Below are 18,180 nucleotides of genomic sequence, written 5' to 3' on the forward strand. Positions count from 1 at the left end.
GGTTGAGAGTCCGCCTGCTGATGCAGGGGACACGGGTTCGTGCCCCAGTCCGGGAAGATCCCACATGCCGCGGAGCAGCTGGGCCCGTGAGCCATGGCCGCTGAGCCTGCGCGTCCGGAGCCTGTGCTCCGCAACGGGAGAGGCCACAACAGTGAGAGGCCCACGTACCACAAAAAAACCCCCAAAAAACCCCCAAAAAACCAAAAAACAATATTGTATGTAAAAGTAACATTTTCACTCAGGAGGAATGCCTCCCTTTATTATTAATGTTTCATTTATCTGTACAAAATTAATTTTGTTTCTAGTTTTATTGGAAAGTAGGAAATTAATTTCTATGTTCGGTCTTCTGGGGTTTGGTAATCTGTTCACAGTTGCAGAAAAACTGTGAGGAATGCCCTTTCATGCAGGTATAATTTCTGTATTCATCTTTTATTTTTTAAAGTTATCTTTTAATCAGCTTTGTGTTTCAAATTACACCAGAAGCTTTATAATGATGAGAAATGCGTTGCCTCTTTAATAAGGGTCCCAGGAGGTTTTTGTACAGATGTGTGTCTCAAGAGTGCACCATGCATATTAATATGTTTTTTCTTTGAGTTCTAACAAAAGGAAGTACATGAGAATCACTGCCAAATGGGTCATTTTATAGGGTGGGACAGATTCAGAAATCCTTTTATGGTTTCCAGTAAACATGGAACTGTGACAGGTATCTTTTGTTCTTTTTCAGATTTAAACTATGAAAGAGTAGATATGAATATTAATTCTTTTTTTTAATTAAAGTGAGTCTTTATTATCTCCTTAAAGGAAAAAAACACGCATATGTGTGTATAAAATCTCAATAGAGAATATACGTAAAAAGATATCACTTTGGCTGAAGTTAATGAGGGCAAATATCTTTCCTTGTTTTAAAACTTTGGTATTTTACTCTTTCATTTTAAAAGTATTAAACTAAAGACTTAATTGCTCACGTATTGCAGCTGACAGTGTGATGGTGGATAGGAAAATTGGCACGTGTACCATGGATGACGTCCTTGAGGAGTTTTTTACCTTCAAAATATATTAAACAGTCAAAATATTCATTGCTTGGTAATTATTTAGAAATGAAATGGATTCATATTTTTGCTGTATTCTAGTCAAAAGTCAGTGCATAGTTCCAACAACCAAAAAAATGACATGGTTTCTATCTTAGACTGATTAAGTACTCATTTTCATAGTAGGAATGATAACTACCAGATTCACATTAAATAATACTTTGTAATTCTTCTAGTAAAAATAATAAAAATTTTTCTCAGCTAAGTTCTCCTGCTTTAATCAGCTTCATCACTGCCTTTTAATGAATAATAACATATTTGAATTTTCAACAACTTATTCAAGTTCGATAGCCTTGACCATTCTACTGGGGGCCTATCACCATTCAATATATATATATTTTTACTTTTGTGGAAACTTTTGTAAATTCACAGCACTCAAAAGTTGGCCTTTTGCCTCTCCTCCAAACAATACTTTTTATATCTTATAAATAACAGTGAAAACACAGCCATACAAAATCTACAGGGTGCAGCAAAAGCAGTTTCTTAGAGGGAAGTTCACAGAAATACAGGCCTTCCTCAAAAAACAAGAAAAATCTCAAATAAACAACCTAATATACCACCTAAAAGAATTAGAAAAAGAACACACAAAATCTAAAGTCAGCATAAAGAAGGAAATAATAAAGATCAGAGAGGAAATAAACAAAATAAAGATTTAAAAAACAATAGAAAAAAATCAATAAAACCAAGAGCTGGTTCCTTGAAAGGGTAAACGAAATTGACAAACCTCTGGTCAGGCTCACCAAGAAGAAACAAAAGGATCCAGATAAACAAAATAAGAAATGAAAAAGGAGAAATAACAACTGATACCACAGAAATGCAAAAAAAAAAAAAAAAAAACCCAAAAGAATACAATGAACAATTTATATGCCAACAAATTCAACAAGCTAGAAGAAATGGACAAGTTTCTAGAAACATACAGCCCATCAAAATTGAATCAAGAAGAAATAGATAATTTGAACAGACTGATAACTAGAAGTAAAATAGAATCTGTAATTAAACATCTTCCTACAAAAAAAAGTTCAGGACCAGATGGCTTCACAGGCGAATTCTACCAAACATACAAATAAGAACTTATACTGATCCTTCTCAAAAGTCTTCCAAAAGACCAAAGAGGAGGGAACACTCCCAAAGACATTCTATGAAGCCACCATCGCCCTGATACCAAAACCAGACAAAGACACTACCAAAAAAGAAAATTACATGCCAATACCTTTCTTTAATGAATATAGATGCAAAAATTCTCAACAAAATATTAGCAAACTGAATCCAACAACACATGAAAAGATCATACACCATGACCAAGTTGGATTGATCCCAGGTTCACAAGGATGGTTCAACATATACAAATCAATTAATGTGATATACCACATCAACAAAAGAAAAAACAAAAAAACACATGATCATCCCAATAGACACAGAAAAAGCATTTGATAAAATTCAACATCCATTCATTATAAAAACTCATACCAGAGTGGGTATAGAGGGAACATATCTCATAATAAAAGCTATTTATGACAAGCCCATGGCCAATATAATACTCAACAGTGAAAAGCTGAAAGCCTTCCTGCTAAAATCTTGAACAGGACAAGGATGCTCACTCTCACCACTTCTATTCAACACAGTATTGGAAGTCCTAGCCACAGCAATCAGGCCACAAAAAGAAATAAAGGATCTAAATTGGAAGGGAAGAGGTAAAAGTGTCATTATATGCAGATGACATGATACTACATATAGAAAACCCTAAAGACTCCACACAAAAACTACTAGAATTGATAAATGAACTCAGCAAGGGAGCAGGATACAAGATTAACATACAGCAATCAGTTGCATTTCTTTACACTAATGAGAAAGGGTATGTAGAGAAACAATCCCTTTTAAAAATCATATGCAAAAAAATGAAATCCTTAGGAATAAACCTGACCAAGGAGGTGAAAGACTTATATGACGAGAAATATAAAACATTAATAAAGGAAACTGAAGATGATTCAAAGAAATGGAAAGATATCCTATGCTCTTGAATTGGAAGAATTAATTTTGTTAAAATGGCTGTACTATCCAAAACTATCTACAAATTTAATGTGATCCCTATAAAATTACCCATGACATTTTTCACAGAACTAGAACAAATAATCCTAAAATATATATGGAACCAATAAAAGACCCAGAATTGCCAAAGCAATCCTGAGGAAACAGAACAAAGCAGAAGGCATAACCCTCCCAGACTTCAGACAATACTCAATGCTACAGTAATCAAAACAGCATGGTGTTTACACAAAAACTAACATATGGGTCAATGGAACAAAATAGAGAGCCCAGAATTAAACCCACACACCCTCTTCAACAAAGGAGGCAATAATATACAGTAGAGAAAAGACATGTCTTCAGCAAGTGGTTTTGGGAAAGTTGGATAGCCGCATGTAAATCAATGAAGTTAGAACAGACCCTCACACCGTACACAAAAATAAACTCGAAGTGACTTAAAGACTTAAATATAAGACATGAAACCAGAAAACTCCTAGCAGAGAATATAGGCAAAAAATTCTCTGACATAGATCATACCAATGTTTTTCTTAGGTCAGTCTTCCAAGGCAATAGAGATAAAAACAAAAATAAACAAATGGGACCTAATCAAACTTAAAAGCTTTTGCACAGAAAGGAAACCATAAACAAAATGAAAAGACAACCTATGGACTGGGAGAAAATATTTACAAATGATGTGACCAACAAGGGGTTAATTTCCAAAATACACAAATAACCCATATAACTCAATAACAAAAAACCAAACAACCCAATCAAAAAATGGGTAGAAGACCTAAATAGACATTTTTCTGAAGAAGACATACATATGGCCAGCAGGCACATGAAAAGATGTTCAACATCACTAATTATTAGAGAGATGCAAATCAAAACTATAATGAGGTACTACCTCACACTGGTCAGAATGGCCATCATTAAAATGTCTACAAATAACAAATGCTAGAGAGGGTGTGGAGAAAAGGGAACCCTCCTATGCTGTTGGTGGGAATGTAAGCTGGTGCAGCCACTATGGAGGACACTATGGAGATTCCTCAAAAAACTAAAAATAGAGTTGCGATATCCAACAATCCCACTCGTGGGCATATATCTGGACAAAACAATAATTCAAAATGTTATGTGCACCCCTATGTTTATAGAAACACTATTCACAAAGGCCAAGACATGGAAACAACCTAAGTATCCATCAACAGATGAATGGATAAAGAAGATGTGGTACACACACACACACACACACACACACACACACACACACACACACACACAATGGAATACTACTCAGCCATAAAAAAAGAAATAATGCCATTTGCAGTAACATGGATGGACCTAGAGATTATCATACTAAGTGAAGTAAGTCAGAAAGAGAAAGACAAATATCATATGATATCACGTATATGTGGAATCTAAAATATGACACAAATGAACCTATGTATAAGACAGAAACAGAGTCATAGACATAGAGAACAGACTTGTGGTTGCCAAGGGGGAGGGGGCTGAAGGAGGGGTGGATTGGGAGTTTGGTATTAGCAGATGCAAACATCATATCAATATGTAGAATGGATAAACAACAAGGTCCTACTGCATAGCATAGGGAACTATATTCAATATCCTGTGATAGAGCATAATGGAAAAGAATATTAAAAAGAATGTGTAAAAAAAAAAAGAATGTGTGTGTGTGTGTGTGTATATATATATATATATATATATGTAAAAATTTTTTTTAAATAAGATACAAAGATATATTGTACAGCACAGGGAATATAGCCAATATTTTTAATTTCTTTAAATGGAGTATAATCTACAAAAATATCAAATCACTATGTTGTACACCTAAAACTAAAAAATATATATATTTTTATGTTTTAATATTTTTAATTGATGCATAGGGTCATAGTTGGTTTGACCCTTGATAGTCCTCACAGTAGTAATACAAGCATGAACTAAAGAAAAAGTAATTCTTTTCCACTGAGGAATATTCTCATTATGCAACTGTGTCTCAAAGTATGGAAGTCAAACATAAACATTAGATATCCAGAATTTTCAGTAAGGAAATTTTTATTAATTTTTGATGAGTGATGGTGGTTTAGAAAGGCAAAAATTAGGAAACTTTAAGGTTTCTGGTATTTGAGTATTGGAAAAAGTAAGGCCATAAAGTAGGCAATAATAAAAAAATATATTTTTTATTTATGAACATTTCACTTGAATAACTAATATATTCCTTGTGTTTTTCACATATATTTTTTCATTCATGCAGAAACATCTGTTAACTAGAAAGACTATATTGTTTCAAATTTTAAGGTAGTTTATCAAATTTTTTGAAAATAAAGGAGTTTTCAAGACATATATAATTAACACAAAGAAAAAACATATATTCGTTCCTCATTACTGCACTTCTCTGTATTGTTTTCTCTTTTCTGCATAAACTTTGATCTTATTGAGAATGATGTTTCATAGCATCTGTGCTGGATGTTATCTGTCACTAAATATGAGTCATAGTGGCAGGGATGTTTTTCTTCCTCCAACCCACCCCCAAACTGGTGAGTTTTATGGATTTTGTGCCTGATGTTTGATTTTTCTTTTTACTGCCTGATGATATGTCCTTAGACAAGCACGCTGCTTTTGCTTTTTGTTTTAAATAAAGATTAAAAAATCCAAATTCCTTCTAAGACACGTAAATGCTTCATTGGCCAGAATTAACCATATATTTTACATTGCTAGTTTTAATATTACAGAATGTGAACTGACATACAAAAGAATTTTCTTTGCAACTTCAAAATTGATCCTTGAAGAAAGGCAACTAGGTTTCTAATTCTGTCTCCAAATAAACCTAATGTCTTTTTAAAATTAATGAGCTCCTTCAGATACATTGGCTTCTGATGGTTCCTGTGGCTAGTCTGTCACTCTAGCTTGTCTTTTATTTCTAAGCATGCAGATAGTTACTTGATTCTACACTTGTAGTTCTTTAAGTTAAATACTAACCCTCTCCCTGCTCAACTCCATCCCATAAGCTCCATTTCCTGTTCCTCTTCCTTTCCTGCTCTTAAACCCTTCTTCACCCTAGGTTCAGGAACAAACATCTTTGGGTAGGCAGGCTATTTGGAGGTCATGTTAAACATGGAAATGGAAATACAGGTCTCCTCATAGTTGATCCAGCCCTGTTTGCCTCTAGATTTGCGTCCAGTCTTCTGCCTTGTTCCTGACCCAAAGCCCCCACTTCACAACTGACTCTGAGTCCCCATTATGTTCTTTGTGCACCTTACCAACTGCTTTCACAGTACTCACTGGTGACAATATGCTGCTTTCCGAATTTAAATTTGTTCAATGTGCCTGCTCTTTCCTGATCCAGCAGGCAGATCTAGGTCTGCAAACAACATTTGATGAATCAATTCTTCTCTGCTGGAATATTTCTTTGGATGCAGCCTTCTTGGTCAGAGGCCTTAGGAAAATTTACAGGGATCCCATTCTATTTTTGGCAAGATCATGCATTATGAAAGCTATGTAAGGAATTACAGTATTTCCTTGAATTTTGCAGTTGGTGTATATATTGAAATAACTGAACTTATTTTCTTTTAATCCCTGAATTCCATGCAGTTTTTATTGCATTAAAAATAGAATTGTGACGTTAACTATTTACCTCTGTCTATCTACTCCTGGGCAGAGCTATTTCATACAATTTAAAATTTAAAAGGATGAGCTCATCATTGAACTTTATATTCTGCCAAAATGGAAATATTTTCAGGTGGTGTCCTAAATTCCAAAATCCAGTAACACCCACATTTATGTAAACATAGGCAATTTTGTATTCTTTACACCAACTGTATCCTAGTCAGGTCCCGTAATATTGAATTACGACAAGGAAGAAAGCAGATAAAATTGTAAATAACAGTTGATACCAGATGGCGTTTTTTAAAATAACACAGTCCTTATTTTTAGACAACGCTGAAACTATATCCTTGTTTCTTTAACTTCCAATTAAGCCACTCACCAGATCCCTAAGTAAGTACACTACTGTGACTACATTACAAATCTCTAGCAAATAGAGGCACAACTCACTTGCTATTTTTGAATTTGAGTGTTTTGTGTAAAGTCAATTAGTTCTTGGAAATTGCTTTCAGAAAAGCAGCTCCTTTTCTTTCCCTCCCTGCCTTACTGGAAAACAGCAAGAGGACTCTGACTGGATGAGACTAAGGGTCTCCATGCAAGATTGAGAGATCTGTCCTTGATCTTGCTATTCAGAAACATGTGGCTGGTCCTCCTTGAAAGACTAATTCACCCCCTTTCATTTTCCCCTCCTAGCATCCTCCTTACCAATTGCCACTGAGGATCCCATTTATTTACTTCCTAGAGCATTCTTCAGGTTCTAAATTTCTGATCCAGATCAAATTTCAAAAGAACAGCATGGGTATTGACTACTGGACTGATGTCTGCTTCACTGATAAGCTGGACTTTCAAGGCTTTAAATATTCAAATTTAATTTCAGCTACCTGATAGTGCTAGCATCAGCAGGAAGGACAGCATGCCCTGTGGCATCTGTAATTACTCTTGGATTTGAATATATCCTCCAATACAGATTTGGAGGCTTTATTAATGAGGGTTGTTATGCTGCTGTTTCTCTTTTTCACACTGATGTTGAGAAAAAAAAGAAGTAGAGAAGGAGCAGGAATTCTTTTTTTTCTATTGGAAAGCCACGAACTTTTTGAAATGGACATCTATGTGCGACTTCTTTCCTAGAGTTGTTTTATCAAATGATACATCGGGTAGATGATATTTTGATTCTTCAAAACAAGCTGACTGAATCAGTTTTTCCACCTTTCCTGAGCTCCTTATTAGACTGGGAGTTCTTTGAGCCACTATGTCATATCCAGACTCCCCACTGCCCCTGCCCCATACATCTAGCATAGAGTAGACAGCAACTGCTGGACACACATGTCACCTTCTCCTAGATGCTTTCCCACATAATCTGTGTTCCTAACTACTTAAATCTATTTAAATTTAAAATTTGTTTAAAGCTAATACCTGTTTACTTTCTGATGTTCATAAGAGAATTGGCAAACATATTAAAATCTAAACTTACTTTTGCAAACACTGATTTATATTGACTTCCACTGACAAATTAGAGGCCAACCAAAGTCCTGAAGAATTATAATATAATAAATTCCACTCACACTAGAAAAATACAAAACTACCTTTAGTTTCAAAAGCTTAATTTGAGTTTTGCTATCAATTAGAATCATCTTTCCCACACTTACTTATTATTTAAATTAGCTGGGATTTCTATAAATATTTAAATTCCCAGTTCCTCCCCAGAGAGTCTGAAGCAGGGCCCAGAAATCTATATTTCTTTCTTTCTTTTTCTTTAAATATTTATTTATTTATTTGGCTGCATTCGGTCTTAGTTGAAGCATGCAGGATCTTTCACTGCAGCACGTGGGCTTAGTTGCCCTGCAGCATGTGGGCTTAGTTGCCCTGCAGCATGTGGGATCTTAGTTCCCCAGCCAGGGATCAAACCTGTGTTCCCTGCATTGGAAGGCAGATTCTCAACCACTGGACCACCAGGAAAGTCCCTGTATTTCTTAACTAGCTCCCCCATGAGTCTGTTACGATCAGACAATTTTGGTAACCACTGAATTAGAGAGTTCCAAGATGTTGCAGAATAGTTCTTGATGAATATGTGGAATTCATCTTTTTAAGAACCAATAAGAAACAGGGTTTGGGATTTTCTTTTACAGAAAACCCAGAGTAAAGTTGTAATTTTTTGACTTACGCTTTTAAAAAACCTGGGTAATTTCAGGGGGAGAGACAAAATAGACTATTACCAGCCTTTTTTCTCTTTTCCCAAAGAAGAAAGCTCCCATGGTGTAAACTCAGGTTTACTTAAACACCATGACATTATGACTAATATATTGGTTAAGAAAACCCATTTTCATTTCTAATTTTTCCATATAAGTACTTTTCCTGAAATTTATTATTGTTTTACTTTGGCTTCTAACCTTAAAAAGTAAATGCAGAAAGTGTCTGTCAAATTTTGCAATTTTCCTGCTAACTACAGTGAAACAGCTCGAAGAGTATAAAATGTCACTTTCATGAGAGCAAAGGAACATTTGGCTTTTAAATAAAAGTGTATCTGAATCCATGTTGTAGAGAAATATAAAAGTTAGTTAAATGTTAGAAAATACTGTAGACTAGAAAGAGAAAAATAAGAATGCAGGGATTGTATTCAGACAGTATCATCACATGCTCAATAACAAAAGATTTAATGTGGAATTTTGTCCAAAAATAGAATACTAAAGTAAATTACAATTCTTATGAAAGCTTGGAGAGAGTAATGAGAAAGTGACATCTCAATGAAGAGAACAAGGCACCTTTTTTTCTGCAAGTAACTTCTGGTGTGTATGTACACATACACACACACATATATACATGTGCATTCATACATATGTTTAGATACTCCTATGTATGTATATAATTTTTCCCTGTCATTGCTTTCTTGACATTCACCTTGTTTCTGGATCTATTGATACATTAGACTTCCACATCCATAACCCCCAAATCAATTAAAACAATTAAAGCAGTCAATAAAAACAGGCATAAAAAAGCAGTTAGAAAACTCTGTGAGAGGGCAGACAGCAGAAGCAAGAAGAACTACAATTTTGCAGCCTGTGGAACGAAAACCACATTCACAGAAAGTGAGACAAAATGAAAAGGCAGAGGACTATGTACCAGATGAAGGAACAAGATAAAACCCCAGAAAAACAACTAAATGAAGTGGAGATAGGCAACCTTCCAGAAAAAGAATTCAGAATAATGAAAATGAAGATGATCCAGGACCTCAGAAAAAGAATGGAGACAAAGATCAAGAAGATGCAAGAAATGTTTAACAAAGAGCTAGAAGAATTAAAGAACAAACAACTAGAAGAATTAAAGAACAAACAAACAGAGATGAACAATACAATAACTGAAATGAAAAATACACTAGAAGGAATCAATAGCAGAATAACAGAGGCAGAAGAACGGATAAGAGAACTGGAAGACAGAATGGTGGAATTCACTGCCATGGAACAGAGTAAAGAAAAAAGAATGAAAAGAAATGAATACAGCCAAAGAGACCTCTGGCACAACATTAAATGCAACAATATTCACATTATAGGGGTTCCAGAAGGAGAAGAGAGAGAGAAAGGACCCAAGAAAATATTTGAAGAGATTATAGTCAAAAATTTCCCTAACATGGAAAGGAAAATTGCCACCCAAGTCCAGGAAGCTCAGAGAGTCCTGGGCAGGATAAACCCAAGGAGAAACATGCCAAGACACACAGTAATCAAATTGACAAAAATTAAAGACAAAGAAAAATTATTAAAAGCAACAAGGGAAAAATGACAAATAACATATAAGGGAACTCCCATAAGGTTAACAGCTGATTTCTCAGCAGAAACTCTACAAGCCAGAAGGGAGTGGCATGATATATTTAAAGTGTTGAAGGGGAAGAACGTACAACCAAGATTACTCTACCTGGCAAGGATCTCATTCACATTCGACAGAGAAATCAAAAGCTTTACAGACAAGCAAAACCTAAGAGAATTTAGCACCAGCTCTACAACAAATGCTAAATGAGCTTCTCTAGGAAACACAAGAGAAGAAAAGGACCTACAAAAACAAACCCAAAACAATTAAGAAAATGGTAATAGGAACATACATATCTATAATTACCATAAATTTGAATGGATTAAATGTTCCAACCAAAAGAAACAGGCTTGCTGAATGGCTACAAAAACAAGACCCATCTATATGCTGTCTACAAGAGACCCACTTCAGATCCAGGGAAACATACAGACTGAAAGTGAGGGGATGGAAAAAGATATTCCAGGCAAATGGAAATCAAAAGAAAGCTGGAGTAACAATACTCATATCAGACAAAATAGACTTTAAGATAAAGACTGTTACAAGAGACAAGGAAGGACACAACATAGGGATCAAGGGATCAATCCAAGAAGAAGATATAACAATTATGAATATATATGTACTCAACATAGGAGCACCTCAATACGTAAGGCAAATGCTAACAGCTATAAAAGAGGAAATTTACAGTAACACAGTAATAGTGAGGGACTTTAACCTCTCACTTACGCCGATGGACAGATCACCCAGACAGAAAATTAATAAGGAAACACAAGCTTTAAATGACACAATAGACCAGGTAGATTTAATTGATATTTATAAGACATTCCATTCGAAAACAACAGATTACACTTTCTTCTCAAGTGTACGTGGAACATTCTCCAGGACAGATCACATCTTGGGTCACAAATCAAGCCTCAGAAAATTTAAGAAAATTGAAATCATATCAAGCATCTTTTCCGACCACAACGCTATGAGATTAGAAATCAATTACAGGAAAAAAAAACGTAAAAAACACAAACACATGGAGGCTAAACAATACATTACTAAATAACCAAGAGATCACTGAAGAAATCAAAGAGGAAATCAAAAACTACTTAGAGAAAAATGACAATGAAAACACGATGATCCAAAACCTATGGGATGCAGCAAAAGCAGTTCTAAGAGGGAAGTTTATAGCAGTACAACCATACCTCAAGAAACAAGAAAAATTTCAAATAACAATCTAACCTTACACCTAAAGCAATTAAAGAAGAACAAAAAACCCCCAAAGTTAGCAAAGGAAAGAAATCATAAAGTTCAGATCAGAAATAAATGAAAAAGAAATGAAGGAAACAATAGCAATGATCAATGAAACTAAAAGCTGGTTATTTGAGAAGATAAAATTGATAAACCATTAGGCAGACTCATCAAGAAATCAACATAAATCAGAATTAGAAATGAAAAGGAGAAGTTACAATGGACACTGCAGAAATACAAAGGATCATAAGAGACTACTACAAGCAACTATATGCCAATAAAATGGACAACCTGGAAGAAATGGACAAATTCTTAGAAATGCACAACCTGCCAAGACTGAATCAGGAAGAAATAGAAAATATGAACAGACCAATCACAAGTAACGAAAATGAAACTGTGATTAAAAATCTTCCAACAAACAAAAGTCCAGGACCAGATGGCTTCACAGGTGAACTCTATCAAACATATAGAGAAGAGCTAACACCTATCCTTCTCAAACTCTTCCAAAACCTGCAGAGGAAGGAACAATCCCAAGCTCATTCTATGAGGCCACCATCACCCTGATACCAGAACCAGACAGAGATACTACAAAAAAAATTACAGGCCAATAACACTGATGAATATAGATGCAAAAATCCTCAACAAAATACTAGCACAGAGAATCCAACAACACATTAAAAGGATCATACATCATGATCAAGTGGGATTTATCCCAGGGATGCAGGGATTCTTCAATACACGCAAATCAATCAATGTGATACACCATATTAACACATTGAAGAACAAAAAATTATGATTTTCTCAATAGATGAAGAAAAAGCTTTTGACAAAATTCAACAGCCATTTATGATAAAAACTCTCCAGAAAGTGGGCATAGAGGGAACCTACCTCAACATAATAAAGGCCATATACGACAAACCCACAGCAAACATCATTCTCAATGGTGAAAAACTGAAAGCATTTCCTTGAAGATCAGGAACAAGACAAGGATGTCCACTCTCACCACTATTATTCAACATAGTTTTGAAGTCCTAGCCATGGCAATCAGAGAAGAAAAAGAAATAAAACAAATACAAATTGGAAAAGAAGAAGTAAAACTGTCAGCGTTTGCAGATGACATGATACTATACATAGAGAATCCTAAAGATGCCACCAGAAAACTATTAGAGCTAATCAATGAATCTGGTAAAGTTGCAGGATACAAAATGAATGCACGGAAATCTCCTGCATTCCTATACACTAACAATGAAAGATTACAAAGAGAAATTAAGGAAACAATCCCATTCACCATTGCAACAAAAAGAATAAAATACCTAGGAATAAACCTACCTAAGGAGGTAAAAGACCTGTACTCAGAAAACTAAAAGACACTGATGAAAGATATCAAAGATGACACAGATGGAGGGATATATCATGTTCTTGGATTGGAAAAGTCAATATTGTGAAAATTACTATACTACCCAAAGCAATCAGATTGCAGATTCAATGCAATCCCTATCAAATTACCAATGGCAGCTTTTATAGAACTAGAAGCAAAAAATTTAAAGTTTGTACGGAGACACAAAAGACCCCAAATAGCCAAAGCAATCTTGAGGGAAAAAAACAGAGCTGGAGGAATCAGACTCCCCGACTTCAGACTATACTACAAAGCTACAGTCATCAAGACAATATGGTACTGGCACATAAACAGAAATATAGATCAATGCAACAGGAAAGAAAGCCCAGAGATAAACCCACACATCTATGGTCAACTAATCTATGACAAAGGAAGCAAGGACATACAATGGAGAAAAGACAGCATCTTCAATAAGTGGTGCTGGGAAAACTGGACAGCTACATGTGAAAGAATGAAATGAGAACACTCCCTAACACCATACACAAAAATAAACTCAAAATGGATTACAGACCTAAATGTAAGACCCGACACCATAAAACTCTTAGAGGAAAACATAGGAAGAACACTCTATGACATAAATCACAGCAAGATCTTTTTTGACCCAACTCCTAGAGTAATGGAAATAAAAACAAAGATAAACAAATGGGACCTAATGAAACTTCAAAGCTTTTGCACAGCAAAGGAGACGATAAACAAGACAAAAAGACAACCCTCAGAATGTGAGAAAATATTTGCAAACAAATCACTGGGCAAAGGATTAATCTCCAAATATATAAACAGCTCATGCAGCTCAATATTAAACAGACAAAAAACCCAATCAAAAAATGGGGAGAAGACCTAAATAGACATTTCACCAAGGAAGACATACAGATGGTCAAGAGGCACATGAAAAGCTGCTCAATATCACTAATTATTAGAGAAATGCAAATCAAAACTGCAATGAGGTAACACCTCACAGCAGTTAGAATGGGCATCACCAAAAAAATCTACAAACAATAAATGCTGGAGAGGGTGTGGAGAAAAGGGAACCCTCTTGCACTGTTGGTGGGAATGTAAATTGATACAGCCACTATGGAGAACAGTATGGACATTCCTTAAAAAACTAAAAATAGAATTACCATATGACCCAGCAATCCCACTACTGGGCATATACCCAGAGAAAACCATAATTCCAAATGACACATGCAGACCTATGTTCACTGCAGCACTATTTACAATAGCCAGGTCATGGAAACAACCAAAATGCCCATCGACAGACAAATGGATAAAGAAGGTGTGGTACATATATACAATGGAATATTACTCAGCCATAAAAAGGAACGAAATTGGGTCATTTGTAGAGAGGTGGATGGAGACTGTCATACAGAGTGAAGTAAGTCAGAAAGAGAAAAACAAATGTATGTTAACGCATATATGTGGAATCTAGAAAAATAATACAGATGAACCAGTTTGCAAGGCAGAAATAGAGATGCTGTTGTAGAGGACAAATATATGGGCACCAAGGTGGGGGTGGGGGTTGTGGTGGGATGCACTGGACATATATACACTAATTATGTATAAATAGATAACTAATAAGAGCCTGCTGTATAAAAAATAAATAAAATAAAATTCAAAGAAAAAAAAAATCATGAGGAAACAGATGAAACCACGCTGTGAGACCTGTGCAAGACATCTGGCCTAGACTCTTAAAAATGTCCATGCTTTGGAAGAAAAAAAAGACAAGAGAATTACTGTAAAGGAGACTAAAGAGATATGATAAATACATCACGTGAATCTTAACTGGATGCTCAATCAAAAACAGAAAGCTCCAAAGGGCATTTGGAGGACATTGGGTGTTTAAAAAAAAAATAAAAGAAAACTTGGTAAATATTTCATTTTGAAATTTGCATATATGAAACATCTCACAGGCATATATTTTGCCCTGAAACACTCAATTCATTTATTATATTTATTTCCATGAAAGCTTGTAGTTGAACTACACTTTTAAATATTGAAGACTTTTTTTCCCTTGTGGAAAGCAACCATGGAAAACAAGACACAAATGATACTAAGAATGAATAGAAGATAGCTTATTCAACTTTAGAAAAATTAATTAATGAGTTGTGTAGGACTTCTCGAAAGAAGAGCACTTCTATAAAGAATATATGAAATTATACCTAAATTCCTAGTAATAATAGTAATAACAACAAAGCACAATAATTACTTGTGTATATTTATAAACATGTATTTTGATTGGGATATATATGTGTATATACGTGTGTGTGTGTGTGTGTGTGTGTGTGTGTGTGTGTGTGTAAAATGCCTGTATTTCCAACTGCTGAAAGAACTCATGGAATCCATTTTCTCATTTATTTTATAAAATTCCCTTCTCTGTAGGAATGGAGATGTTTATGTCCTACATTCCCTTCAAAGTATTTCTTTATTATAATAGCAACTGCAGCATTCTATGTATTGTTTATTGGTGTTAGTTGTTTCCTTTGGTAATAAATAGTACACTTATTAAGGCTTTTCTTCAATGTACCAAACTAATTATAATATTAAAAACAGACTGGCTAAATTTAATTTTAAAACTACCAGTTATATTGACTGAGTTTAGCCAACTGTCATATTTATAATTCTAAAATGGTTTATTTTTTCAGAAATTTTACATTGGATAGATGACATGACTTACTGTCTCACATGAGGATTCTGGCTTACATCCTTTACACTGAACGTGTCAGTTTACTCTCGTGACTTTCCAACTTGCCTAGTGGGAGTCTCTTTCTTTCTTTACAATAAGACTTATTTGGGGAATGGCAAAATCATGTGCTATAGTAAGTGTGGCTCTTAAGTACATGGATTTATAACTAATCTATTTTGCTTGTGCTTATGGAGGTATGTTTCCAGGGCTCTACATTAATTTGAAGGTAGACTCGATAAGTTTAAAATGTATATTATAAAACCTAAAGCAGTGACTAAAATAACAAAAAAAAGTTATAGCAAATAAGTCAACAAATGAAGCACAATGGAATAACTAAAAAATTCAATTAATTCAAAAGAAGGCTGAAAATAGGAAAAAATGAAAGAAAAGGTGAGACATATAGCAAATAAATAGCAAGATGATAGATTTATACCCAATTACTTCAATACTCATATAAATATAAATGGTCTAAATGCTCCAGTTAAAAGCAGAGATAGTTGAATTGGAAAAAAGGAAACAACTATATGCTGCATAGAAAACGTGCATTTTAAATATAAAGTAGAAATAGTTAGAAGTAAAAGGATGGAGAAAACATATACCAATGTAGTACTAATCAAAAGAAAGCTAGAGTACCTCTATGAATAGCAGCAAAGTAGGTTTCAGAGCAAAAATACCACGAGGAATAAAGAAGGTCATTTTCTAATGATAAAAGAGTTTTTTGATTAAGAGGACATTACAACCCTAATCATTCATATATCTTTCAACAGACTTTCAAAATACATGAAGCAAATACCAATAACTGCCAGGAGAAATAGAGAAATCAATGGCTAGAGTTGGAGATTTCCACATTGCTCTCTCTGGAATTTTTAGTACAAGTAACTGGAAAATCAGGGAGGATATAGAAAACCTGAACAACACTATCTAATCACTTGGCCAACTTGACACAAAAGTTTTATGTACATTTCAGACTGAGATAATGAAATAAAATGCATAAATAACAATGTCCAGTCTATCAATTAGGGAAATTTAAAAAATGATTCACAAATAATCATTAAATCATATGCTTAATATAAATGGAGACAAGAAGTATTTCACCAGCACAATGGTTTACACTTCTTCCCTAAATCAACTTATACAAGGATTTAAATATTACAAATGTGCTTTTCAGTGAATATTGCACATGGATTATAGATGAGAATACTTATCTTAAAATTAATTTCAAGAACTGTATAATTTATGAAGTTTAGAAAATTTCATCTTATGGAATATATTTGCATTCTTTACACATCAAAATGCCTACTGTAAAAGGTGAAAACAAGAACTGAAATAGTTATTTGCTATAAATCATAGCAGATACTTGTCTACACCTAAAAAAATTTGAAGACATTGTTACAAAATACCCAATATTCATTCAATCTAAGAAGCCACTGATTATAAAACATGCCATTATTTTACATTCTTCTAGAAAATAGTAAGGGCTATTAGAGTGTGACATTGAGATACACCAATTTCTGAGACGTTAAAACGCAAAATGTGTGTGTGTTCTGAGATGTTAAGTGAATATGTCTGTCTGAGATGCTAAATGGGCATATTCTGAGACATTAAAAGTTAAAGAGTTGTGGTTCTGTAATCTTAACCTAAAACACATCTCCCCTAAAATAAATTTTGTGTGAACTGAATTCATACTTTATAGTCTCATTGAAATAGTCACTCCAGTCTCGGTATTTCTGGGAAAATTAAATTCTCTACCTTGCATACTTGAAGAAAGAAAGATATTCCCAACGTTTCTATTGGTTAATAATAAAACAACAGTAAGGAAATAAAGGCATTACATAAAATGGAAAAATCATTATTAACTCAGAAATGCTTAACATGTATGAAAGTGTATTATATTTTCCCCCAAATCACTGAAATATGAGATTATGTTTCTACTGATGTCTTCAGAAAGGTACAGTTCTTTGCACAGAATCTAAGCAACAAATTCAATTTCATTAACCTAAGGCCATATTTTAACATCTGATCCAATTAGTTATTGATATTACCCTTGAACACTTTCATTCTCCAGAATCCCACAGACATTCAGACCAGTAGCTACCAGTAGATACAAAGATGTTCAACATAGTAAGAACTTTTAGGAAAACAATTAGAGGTCGTATGGTGTAGAAGGTTAAGTGCATCAATATATACTGATCATTATAATATTAAAACAGAGATTTTACAGGTCAAATTCATTAATCCATGAATTAAAACACAATCAAGGAAACTGAGCTAAGAAACATCCCTATTTTAATTTCAGTGAACTAATATAATCATCAAATCTGTTCACTTCTATAATTATAATTCTACAATTC

At 34.3% G+C, this 18,180-nt stretch overlaps 1 protein-coding gene across 2 annotated transcripts in view; it reads right to left on the minus strand.

The window, feature by feature from the left end:
• EDIL3 (EGF like repeats and discoidin domains 3) overlaps positions 1 to 18,180 on the minus strand; it is a 431,555-nt gene that overhangs the window by 25,693 nt on the left and 387,682 nt on the right. The gene's annotated exons all lie outside the window — the stretch shown is intronic.

The sequence above is a fragment of the Lagenorhynchus albirostris genome, chromosome 3, assembly GCF_949774975.1.
Source record: "Lagenorhynchus albirostris chromosome 3, mLagAlb1.1, whole genome shotgun sequence".
In the NCBI taxonomy this organism is placed as follows: domain Eukaryota; kingdom Metazoa; phylum Chordata; class Mammalia; order Artiodactyla; family Delphinidae; genus Lagenorhynchus; species Lagenorhynchus albirostris.